General features: G+C 46.1%; 1 pseudogene; it reads left to right on the top strand.

The window, feature by feature from the left end:
• The first annotated feature begins 1,198 nt into the window (after positions 1–1,198).
• On the top strand, positions 1,199–10,038 carry LOC148773080 (serine/threonine-protein phosphatase 2A 65 kDa regulatory subunit A beta isoform pseudogene; annotated as a pseudogene).
• The last annotated feature ends 258 nt before the right edge of the window (positions 10,039–10,296 follow it).

Genomic DNA, 10,296 nt, shown 5'->3' with positions numbered 1-10,296 from the left:
TGTAGTTCAGCATTTTCTGCCATTGCTTTTCTTTGAGATTGGAGTGAAATCTGATATTTCCCAGCCCTGTGTCCACTGCTGAGTTTTGAAAGTTTGCCAGCATATTGCATGCACCACTTTCACAGCATCATTTTTCAGGATTTTAAATAGTTCAAATGGAATTCCATCATCTCCAGTATCTTTGTTCATAATGATGCTTACTAAGGCCCATTAGACTTCACTTTCCAGGATGTCTGGCTCTAAGTGAGTAATTTCATGATTATCTGGGTCATGATGTGTTGTTGTTTTTTTTTTTTTTTTTTTGTACAGTCCTTCTGTGTATTCTTGCCATCTCTTCTTAATCTCTTCTGCTTCTGTTAGGTCCCTACCATTTCTGAATGTTTCTGCTGCTTTCCCAGATAACCTACAATTACAGTAATAAGTCTTAGAGAATGCTGTTCTGGCATACTGTCTCGGGTCACACAGAGTTCCAGCCCCAGGGTACCACTTCCATTCAGATGCAGGCCAAGAGGAGTCACCCAGAGTCATGGCTCAGACACACACAAGTGGAGACATGCCCTGGCTTGGCTGGCACTGTGACTTTGGAGCGCGCCACTCCTCCCAGCCCACACGTTCCTCCACCCCATGGGTTTGCCTGTACCCTCTCCCGTATTCCTCCTCCTGCTCCTGCTCCTTCTATCCTCCTGAACAACCAACCCTAAGAAGCGGTAGTAAGGATATGACTTTGCCCCAGGAGCTAGGAATGCCCTGGATGATTACACAAGCGACACTTTTCCTCTGATGGTTCTTCTACCTGAGCGGAGAGTAGGCCCTGTGGTAATTTTTACTCCCACAACTCAGCTCTACCTGCGGGAAAGCCAATGCCTCCACTGCACGAAGTGGGGGCAGTGGGAGCCAATCCCTCGGCGCTCCACGGCTTAGGTGTACCTGGTCCTGCTCCTCTGGGTTCTCCTCATGCTCTTGAAAGTACAGCAGCTCCTGTTCCTCGCCAACAGACACCAGCTTCACCTCCTCCATGATGTCTTCCTCCAGTGGCTGGAGGTCTTGCCAGAACCCCACTATTTCTCCTTCCTGCAAAGTTTCTCCTTCCTCCACAGCCTCCATCCTGAAGAGGGTGACCGCCTTGACTGGTGCCTCCTAACCCCCGCTCTCTGTAACGTCCCTGATGGCCCCACCGAGCCGGCAGGTCGCAGGGAACATGTGGCCTGAAAACCAGTCTCATAGTAAGAAAATTCAGGTTCCCAAAAATACTCCAGCCTTCCACTTGTCTTCCTTTCCTTGTTGCCCTTACCATGTACCAGGTTTGTAAAGGATGTGGGCCTGGAAGCACAGCAACTGGCTGACACAGCGGGTCCACAGGCTTCAATCACTCCCCATCAATTGACTACTTGTGGACACTACCAGAAGGGAAGGTGAGACACACAGGAAGATCATTATGTCATCACCCATGCATAGTATGTTGGTGGGAAAGGCTTGGCTTCTACACCCTGACATTCCAAACAATTCAAGAGCCAATCAAATGGAATTTAAAGGCATTTCCTCAGGGGAACTCTGGCTGCAATAAGCCTGTGCCCATCTCTGATCAACACAGTTCAGTTCACTTCAGTCGCTCAGTTGTGTCCAACTGTCCGTGACCCCATGAATCACAGCTTGCCAGGCCTCCCTGTCCATCACCAACTCCCGGAGTTCACTTAAACTCATGTCCACAGAGTCGGTGATGCCATCCAGCCATCTCATTCTCTGTCGTCCCCTTCTCCTCCCGCCCGAAAACTTTCCCAGTATCAGCGTCTTTTCCAGTGATTCAATTCGTCGCATGAGGTGGCCAAAGTATTGGAGTTTCAGCTTTAACATCAGTCCTTCCAACGAACACCCAGGTTTGATCTCCTTTAGAACGGACTGGTTGGATCTCCTTGCAGTCCAAGGGACTCTCAAGAGTCATCTCCAAAACCACAGTTCAAAAGCATCAATTCTTCGGTGATCAGCTTTATTCACAGTCCAACTCTCTCATCCATACATGACCACGGGAAAAACCATAGCCTTGACTAGATGAATCTTTGTTGGTAAAGCAATGTCTCTGCTTTTTAATATACTATCTAGGTTGGTCATTACTTTCCTTCCAAGGAGTAAGTGTCTTTTAATTTCCTGGTTGTAATCAGCATCTGCAGTGATTTTGGAGTCCAAAAATATAAAATCTGACACTGTTTCCATTTTTTTTCCATCTATTTCCCATGAAGTGATGGGACCAGATGCCAAGATCTTTGTTTTCTGAATGTTGAGCTTCAAGCCAACCTTTTCACTCTCCTCATTCGCTTTCATGAAGAGGCTTTTGAGTTCCTCTTCACTTTCTGCCATAAGGGTTGTGTCATCTGCATATCTGAAGTTATTGATATTTCTTCCAACAATCTTGATTCCAACTTGTACTTCTTCCAGTTCAGCGTTCCTCATAATGTACTCTGCATGAATAAGCAAGGTGACAATATACAGCCTTGACGTACTCCTTTTTCCTATTTGGAACCAGTCTGTTGTTCCATGTCCAGTTCTGACTGTTGCTTCCTGACCTGCATACAGGTTTCTCAAGAGGCAGGTCAGGTGTCCTGGTATTCCTATCTCTTTCAGAATTTTCCACAATTTATTGTGATCCACACAGTCAAAGGCTTTGGCATAGTCAATGAAGCAGAAATAGATGTTTTTCTGGAACTCTCTTGCTTTCTCCATGATCAAGCATATGTTGGCAATTTGATCTCTGGTGCCTGTGCCTTTTGTAAAACCTGATTGAACATCTGGGATTTCACGGTTCACATATTTCTGAAGCCTGGTTTCGGGGATTTTGAACATGACTTTACTAGCGTGTGAGATGAATTAATTTGTGCGGTAGTTTGAGCATTCTTTGTTATTGCCTTTCTTTGGGATTGGAATGAAGACTGACCTTTTCCAGTCCTGTGGCCACTGCTGAGTTTTCCAAATTTGCTGGCATATTGAGTGCAGCACTTTCACAGCATCATCGGAGCAGCTGTGAAGAGATATCCCATGCCCAAAGTAAGAGAAATCCAAATAAGTCGGTAGGTATTTTGAGGGGACATCAGAGGGTAGACACACTGATATCATGATCACAGGAAACTAGTCGATGTGATCACATGGACCACAGCCGAATGTGGTCCACTGGAGAAGGGAATGGCAAACCACTTCAGTGTACTTGCCTTGAGGACCCCAGGAACAGCATCAAAGGGCAAAATGATAGGATATTGAATGAGGAATTCCCCAGGTCGGTAGGTGCCCAGTTTGCTACTGTATATCCGTGGAGAAATAACTCTAGAAGGAATGAAGGTATGGAGCAAAAGCAAAACCAATACCCAGTTGTGGATGTGTCTGGTGATAGAAGCAAGGTCCGGCGCTGTAAAGAGCAATATTGCATAGGAACCTGGAATTTAGGTCCATGAATCAAGGCAAATTGGAAGTGGCCAAACAGGAGATGGCCAGTGTAAACATTGACATTCTAGGAATGAGTGAACTAAGATGGATTGGAATGGGAGAATTTAACTCACAGGACCATTATATCTGTAACTGTGGGCGGGAATCCCTTTGAAGAAATTGAGTAGACAGCATAGTCAACAAAAGAATCCAAAATGCAGTACTTGAGAGCAATCTCAAAAACGACAGAATGATCTCTGTTCTTTACCAAGGCAGACCATTCAATATCATGGTAATCCAAATTTATTCTCTGATCAGTAATGCTGAAGAAGCTGAAACTGAAAGTTCTGTGAAGACCTGCAAGATCTTCTAAAACTAACACCCAAAAAAGATGTCCTTTTCATTATAGGGGAATGGAAAACAGAAGTAGGAAGTCAAGAAACACCTAAAGTACGAGGCAAATTTGCCTTGGAGTACAGAATGTAGCAGGGTAAAAGGCTAGTAGAGTTCTGCCAGGAGAACGCACTGGTCAAGCAAACACCCTCTTCTCTTTTTCTTCCCACTTATGTTGCCCTCTGAGGTCTAAACTCGCCATGAACTCACAAGTGAGAGTGTTTCCTGGTGTTCGGAACATTTTAAACTTCTCCCTTTTTTATGCCTCCCTTCCCAGGACAGAGTTCCATCCTTATCTCTTTTGTCTCTCTTTGTATCTTTTATGTTTTTGCCTACCTCCTTTTGAAGACAATGGGCTGCTTTTCTGGGTGCTTGATGTCCTCAGCCGGCATTCACTTGTTTCGTGGAATTTACTCAGTGTTCAAATGTTCTTTTGATGAATTTGAGGGAGAGAAAGTGGTCTCCCCATCATTTTCCTCCACCATCTCCTTCCCTACCTCCATTTTTTTTTATTTCTAAAAGTAAAGAAGCATTATCAGTTGATGTCATCGATTTATAGAAACATGAATTCGTTCATATTTTAGTACCTAATAGTAAGCCTCTGATATTCAGAAGTATCCTAAGTAGGAAATTATAAATGTAGTTTGAAAGCTGAGGTCTGTAATAGGATCATTTATTTTAAAATCCTGGAATTTGTGCTGCTGCTGCTAAGTCACTTCAGTCGTGTCCGACTCTGTGTGACCCCATAGACAGAAGCCCACCAGGCTCCCCCGTCCCTGGGATTCTCCAGGCAAGAACACTGGAGTGGATTGCCATTTCCTTTTCCAATGTGTGAAAGTGAAAAGTGAAAGTGAAGTCACTCAGTCGTGTCCGACCCTTAGCGACCCCACGGACTGCAGCCTATCCGGCTCCTCCATCCATGGGATTTTCTAGGCAAGAGTACTGGAGTGGTTTGCCGTTGCCTTCTCCGGGAATTTGTGCTACTGACTGGGAAAAATGCACAGCAAAAATTTTGAGAATTGTATTTTCTTCAGCCAGACTTTAATCCTGAGGGGAGAGCAGCATGGGGAACACATGTAAACCCATGGCTTATTCATAGCAATGAATGGCAAAAACCACTACAATATTGTAATTATTTAACTGCTTCAGCTAAAATAAATAAATGTTAAAAATGTTGTACAATCATAATGAATGTGATTTGTCTCAAAACATTTTTGATTAAAACACTTGTCTACTATTAGCATAGAAACTAGGGCTCCTTTACTGTTTATTGCTTGGATGAAATTTTACTTGCACACTAATTCTATTTCTTTATTTTTAATTATTATTTTTTTTATTGGTGGCTAATTACTTTATAATATTATATTGGTTTTGCAATACATTGACATTAATGCTCCCCTTCTTGAACCCCCCTCCCACATCCCTCCTCCGTTTATCCTACTTCCGGGTCATCCATGTGCACCAGCCCCAAACGTCCTGCATCATTTGTCGAACCTGGACTGGTGATTCTCTTCACATGTGATAATATACATGTTTCAATGCCATTCTCCTAAATCATCCCTCTCCCACAGAGTCCAAAAGACTGTTCTATACACCTGTATCTCTTTTACTGTCTCATATACAGGGTCATCATTACCATCTTTCAAAATTGTTTGCGTTAGTATACTGTATTGTTGTTTTTCTTCCTGGCTTACTTCACTTTGTATAATAGGCTCCAGTTTCATCCACCTCATTAGAACTGATTCAAATGTATTCTTTTTAATGGCTGAGTAAAACTCCATTGTGTATAGGTACCAAAGCTTCCTTACCAATTCATCTGCAGATGGACATATAGGTTGCTTCCATGTTCTTGCTATTATAAACAGTGCTGCAATGAACAATCGAGTATACGTGTTTCTTTCAAATCTGGTTTCTTCAGTGTTTATGCCAGGACTGCGACTGCTGGATCGTATGGCAGTTCTATTTCCAGTTTTTTAAAGGAATTTCCACACTGTTCTCCATACAGTGGCTGTAGTAGTTTTCATTCCCACCAACAGTGTAACAGGGTTCCCTTTTCTCCAAACCCTCTCCAGCATTTATTGCTTGTAGACTTTTGGATAGCAGCCATTCTGACTTGTGTGAAATGGTACCTCTTTGTCATCTTGATATGAATTTCTCTGATTATGCGCGATATTGAGCATTTTTTCATGTGCTTGTTAGCCATCTGTATGTCTTCTTTGGATAAATGTCTGTTTAGATCTTTGGCCCATTTTTTGATTGGGTCGTTTATTTTTCTGGAATTGAGCTGCAGGAGCTGCTTGTATATTTTGGAGAATAATTCTTTGTCAGTTGTTTCAGTGGCTATTATTTTCTTCCATTCTGAGAGCTGTCTTTTCACCTTGTTTATAGTTTCCTTTGCTGTGCAGAAGCTTTTAATCTTCATTAGGTCCCATTTGTTTATTTTGCTTTTAGTTCCAATATTCTGGGAGGTGGCTCATGGAGGATCCTGCTGTGATTTATGTCAGAGAGTGTTTTGCCTATGTTCTCCTCTAGGAGTTTTATAGTTTCTGGTCTTACATTTAGATCTTTAATCCATTTTGAGATTGTTTTTGGGTATGATATTAGGGGGTGTTCTAGTTTCATTCATTTACCAGTTTCCCCAACACCACTTGTTAAAGAATCTGTCTTTTCTCCATTTTATATTCTTGCCTCCTTTGTCAAAGTAAAGGTGTCCATAGGTGCATGGATATATCTCTGGACTTTCTATTTTGTTTCATTGATCTATATTTCTGTCTTTATGCCAGTACCATACTGTCTTGATGATTGTGGCTTTGTAGTAGAGCCTGAAGTTCAGCAGGTTGATTCCCTCAGTTCCATTCTTCTTCAAGATTGCTTTGGCTATTCACGGTTTTTTGTATTTCCATACAAACTGTGAGATTACTTGTTGTAGCTCTGTGAAAAATACTGTTGGTAGCTTGATAGGGATTGCATTGAATGTATGTTACTTTAGGTAGTATACGCATTTTCACAATTATCGGGGACCAGCCTCGATATGGCCCAGGATATCCTCGGGATGAACGGCGTCGGCGTCAGTGAGAGAGAGAGAGAGAGAAAACCCAAGCACGGGGTTTGCTCTGCTTACGTAGGCCGCAGGCACCCTCTTGTATCACCAGAGGCACCCCACCAGGGCACCACCTCGAGTGGGTCTTAGAAGCCCAGGCAGATAAATAAACGCAGAGGGCCCAGCACTCCAAGGATCTCAACCAGAAAAAGGAGAATAGAGAAAAGGACAGAAAAAGAGAAAGAACGACATGGGGAGACCAAGCTTCAGTGAGCAAGGCCCAAAACTTTATTTTCCAGTGCTGCTTTTATACCCTAAGTTGTGCACATAAAAACTAGAGAAAGGGAGGTATAGACTCACGCCAAAATCACGCGGGGTCTGCAGTCTTGACCCTTATCAGGATCAGGGCTTATTTTTGTATATCTCATGATAAACAAAAGTTTTAGGTGGTTTACATCATCTTCTGGCCAGGAGGCCTGCTGACAGTTTATGGCCTTCTCTCCTAACAAAGGTTAGTTAGCTAGAAAAAGTCTTATATTCTTTTAAAGTGATTTTCGTAAAGTCATGTGTTAGACACATGACAAAGTTACATTCCTATAAGGCAAAAGTGTAGTGAGCTACAAGAAAGGAATTTATTAACTTAAGATCTGATGTGGTTAAATCAAAGGCTACTACTTATACTCTCTATTTGTGATTAATAAATTTCCAAGGATACAATAGATAAACTTTGCAGCAAGCATTGATTCAACAATGAAATCTCTTTTTTACTACTATTCTAATGATTTTTACTTCTTCAACAAATTCCTGTATTTTAGAATATTAGGCTTTCTGTCTTTGCATGGTTCGAGGCTGTAAACAGTCACATTCATAGTTGTAAAAGCCCGGACAAACTTGTCATGCAAGTTAGAAAGCTATCAGAGGGGCTTGGATTGGAACACTCCTATTAAGCCAAGGAGAACTTTTAAACTACAGCTCTGAATTAATGTTTTCAGAGATAGGTGGTTGGGGGGAAGCCCCCGTAAGTATTAAAGGACTTGATAAGAGGTGTAAGAGAGTAAGGCAGTCAGACTCCGGTTTTCTTTGGGGTAGATGCTCAGGTAAGTCCAGGGGGTTCCTCGAGTCCTGATTAGCCTTTGCCCATCAGGCCTCTTCCCCAATTGACCATTGCCACGGGTAGGATTTCCCTCGCTGGCTCCTGGCACACAATATTTATTCTTCTAATCCATGAACATGGTATATTTCTCCATCTATTAGTGTCCTATTTGATTTCATTCACCAGTGTCTTATAGTTTTCTATAGAAGTCTTTTGTTCCTTTCCTCCTCCCAGCCCAACCCCTCCCTATCCCAGTTTTAGCACGGCACTGGCCTCAGTCTTGACAGGAAGGGGATGGGCCCAAGATGGCGGCAGCCAACAGCAACCACTCATTCTACCCCATCACGGTGCTCATAGACGAGCTCCACAACGAGGATGTTCAGCTTTGCCCCAACAGCATCTAGAAGCTGTCCACCATTGCTTTGACCCTTGGGGTCGAAAGGGCCCACGGTAAACTTCTGCCCTTCCTTACAGACACAGTCTACAATGAGGACGAGGTCCTTTTGGACCTGGCAGAGCAGCTGGGCACTTTTACCACTCTGCTGGGTGGCCTCGAGTACATGCACTGCCTGCTGCTGCCCCTGAAGTTGCTGGCCACGGTGGAGGAGACGGTGGTGCTGGATAAGGCAATGGAATCCCTGCGGGATATCTCGCATGAGCACTCCCCCTCCGACCTTGAGGTCCACTTCGTGCCCCTGGTGAAGTGGCTGGCGGGCGGAGCCTGGTTCACCTCCCACACTTCAGCCTGCGGCCTCTTCTCTGTCTGTTACCCCCATGTGTCAAGGGCCATCAAGGCAGAGCTTCAACAGTACTTCCAGAACCTATGTTCAGATGACACCCCCATGGTGCTGTGACCCACAGCCTCCAAGGTTGGGGAGTTCGCCAAGGTGCTGGAGCTGGACAACATCAAGAGCGAGATGGGGCTGCTAGCAGTGGAGACATGCGTGAACATCGCCCAATTCCTGCCCCAGGAGGCCCTGGAGGACCTGGTGATGCCCACCCTGTGCCAGGATACCGAGGACAAGTCCTGGCGCGTCCGTTACATGGTGGCCGACAAGTTCACAGGGCTCCAGAAAGCAGTGGGGCCTGAAATCACCCAGAAGAACCTGAGTCCTTCCTTCCAGAACCTGATGAAAGACTGTGAGGCTGACTGAGGTGAAGGTTGCCGCCTCCCACAACGTCAAAGAATTCTGTGGAAATCTCTCCGCTGACTGTCGGGAGAATGTGATCATGACCCAGATCTTGCCCTGCATCAAGGATCTGGTGTCTGATGCCAACCATCTCGTCAAGTCAGCCCTGGCCTCCATCATCATGGGCCTCTTTCCGATCCCGGGCAAAGACAGCACGATCAAGGACCTCCTACACCTCTTCCTGGCCCAGTTGAAGGACGAGTGCCCGGAGGTGCGGCTGAACATCATCTCCAACCTGGACTGCATGAACGAGGTGATCGGCTTCAGGCAGCTGTTGAAGTCCCTACTCCCTGCCATCGTGGAGCTGGCGGAGGATGCCAAGTGGCGGGTGCGGCTGGCCATCATCAAGTATATCCCTCTGCTGGCGGGACAACTGGGGGTGGAGTTGTTTGATGAGAAATTCAAATCTTTGTGCATGGCCTGGCTTGTGGATCATGTCTATGCCATCCGCTAAGGGGCTACCAGCAACCTCAAGAAGGTGGTGGAGAGGTTTGGGAAGGAGTGGGCCCATGCCACTATCATCCCGAAGGTCTTGGCCATGTCTGGGGACGCCAACTCCCTGCACCGCATGACCACACTCTTCTGTATCAATGTGCTGTCTGAGATCTGCGGGCAGGACATCACCACCAAGCACATACTGCCCACCGTGCTGCACATGGCCGGGGACCCTGTTGCCAACGTCCGCTTCAACGTGGCCAAGTCCCTGTAGAAGATCGGGCGCATCCTGGACAACAGCACGCTGCAGAGCGAGGTCAAGCCCGTCCTTGAGAAGCTGACCCAGGACCAGGACGTGGACGTCAAGTACTTCGCCCAGGAGGCTCTGACTGTTCTGTCTCTCCCCTGATGCTGGAAGAGGACCCACCGCTGGCCTACGGTGCCCACCCTCCCCCGCCAGGCCCCTCCCTGGGGGGACAGTGGGGGTCCTTGGCTGTTACTCCCCGTGCATGCTCTGACCCCAGGTCCCTCCCCCGGCACGGTTCCTCCCTCAGACCGGGACTCCGACTTCTCACGTCCACCCCTCACGGGGCTGGGGGCGCACAGTGTGGGATGGAGCAGAGCCCTGGGAGGACGGGGCCGCTCCCGCCAGGTGGGGAGTGGGGCGAGCACCCCGGTCGCCAGCCAGTGCTGCTGCATGGGGGCCCCTCCCCCATCTCCTCTGCCTCCCTCCCTTC

The sequence above is a fragment of the Moschus berezovskii genome, chromosome Y, assembly GCF_049115385.1.
Source record: "Moschus berezovskii isolate FMDL1 chromosome Y, NW_MosBer_1.0, whole genome shotgun sequence".
NCBI classification, from domain to species: domain Eukaryota; kingdom Metazoa; phylum Chordata; class Mammalia; order Artiodactyla; family Moschidae; genus Moschus; species Moschus berezovskii.
This window is presented reverse-complemented; position numbering and strand designations above follow the sequence as displayed.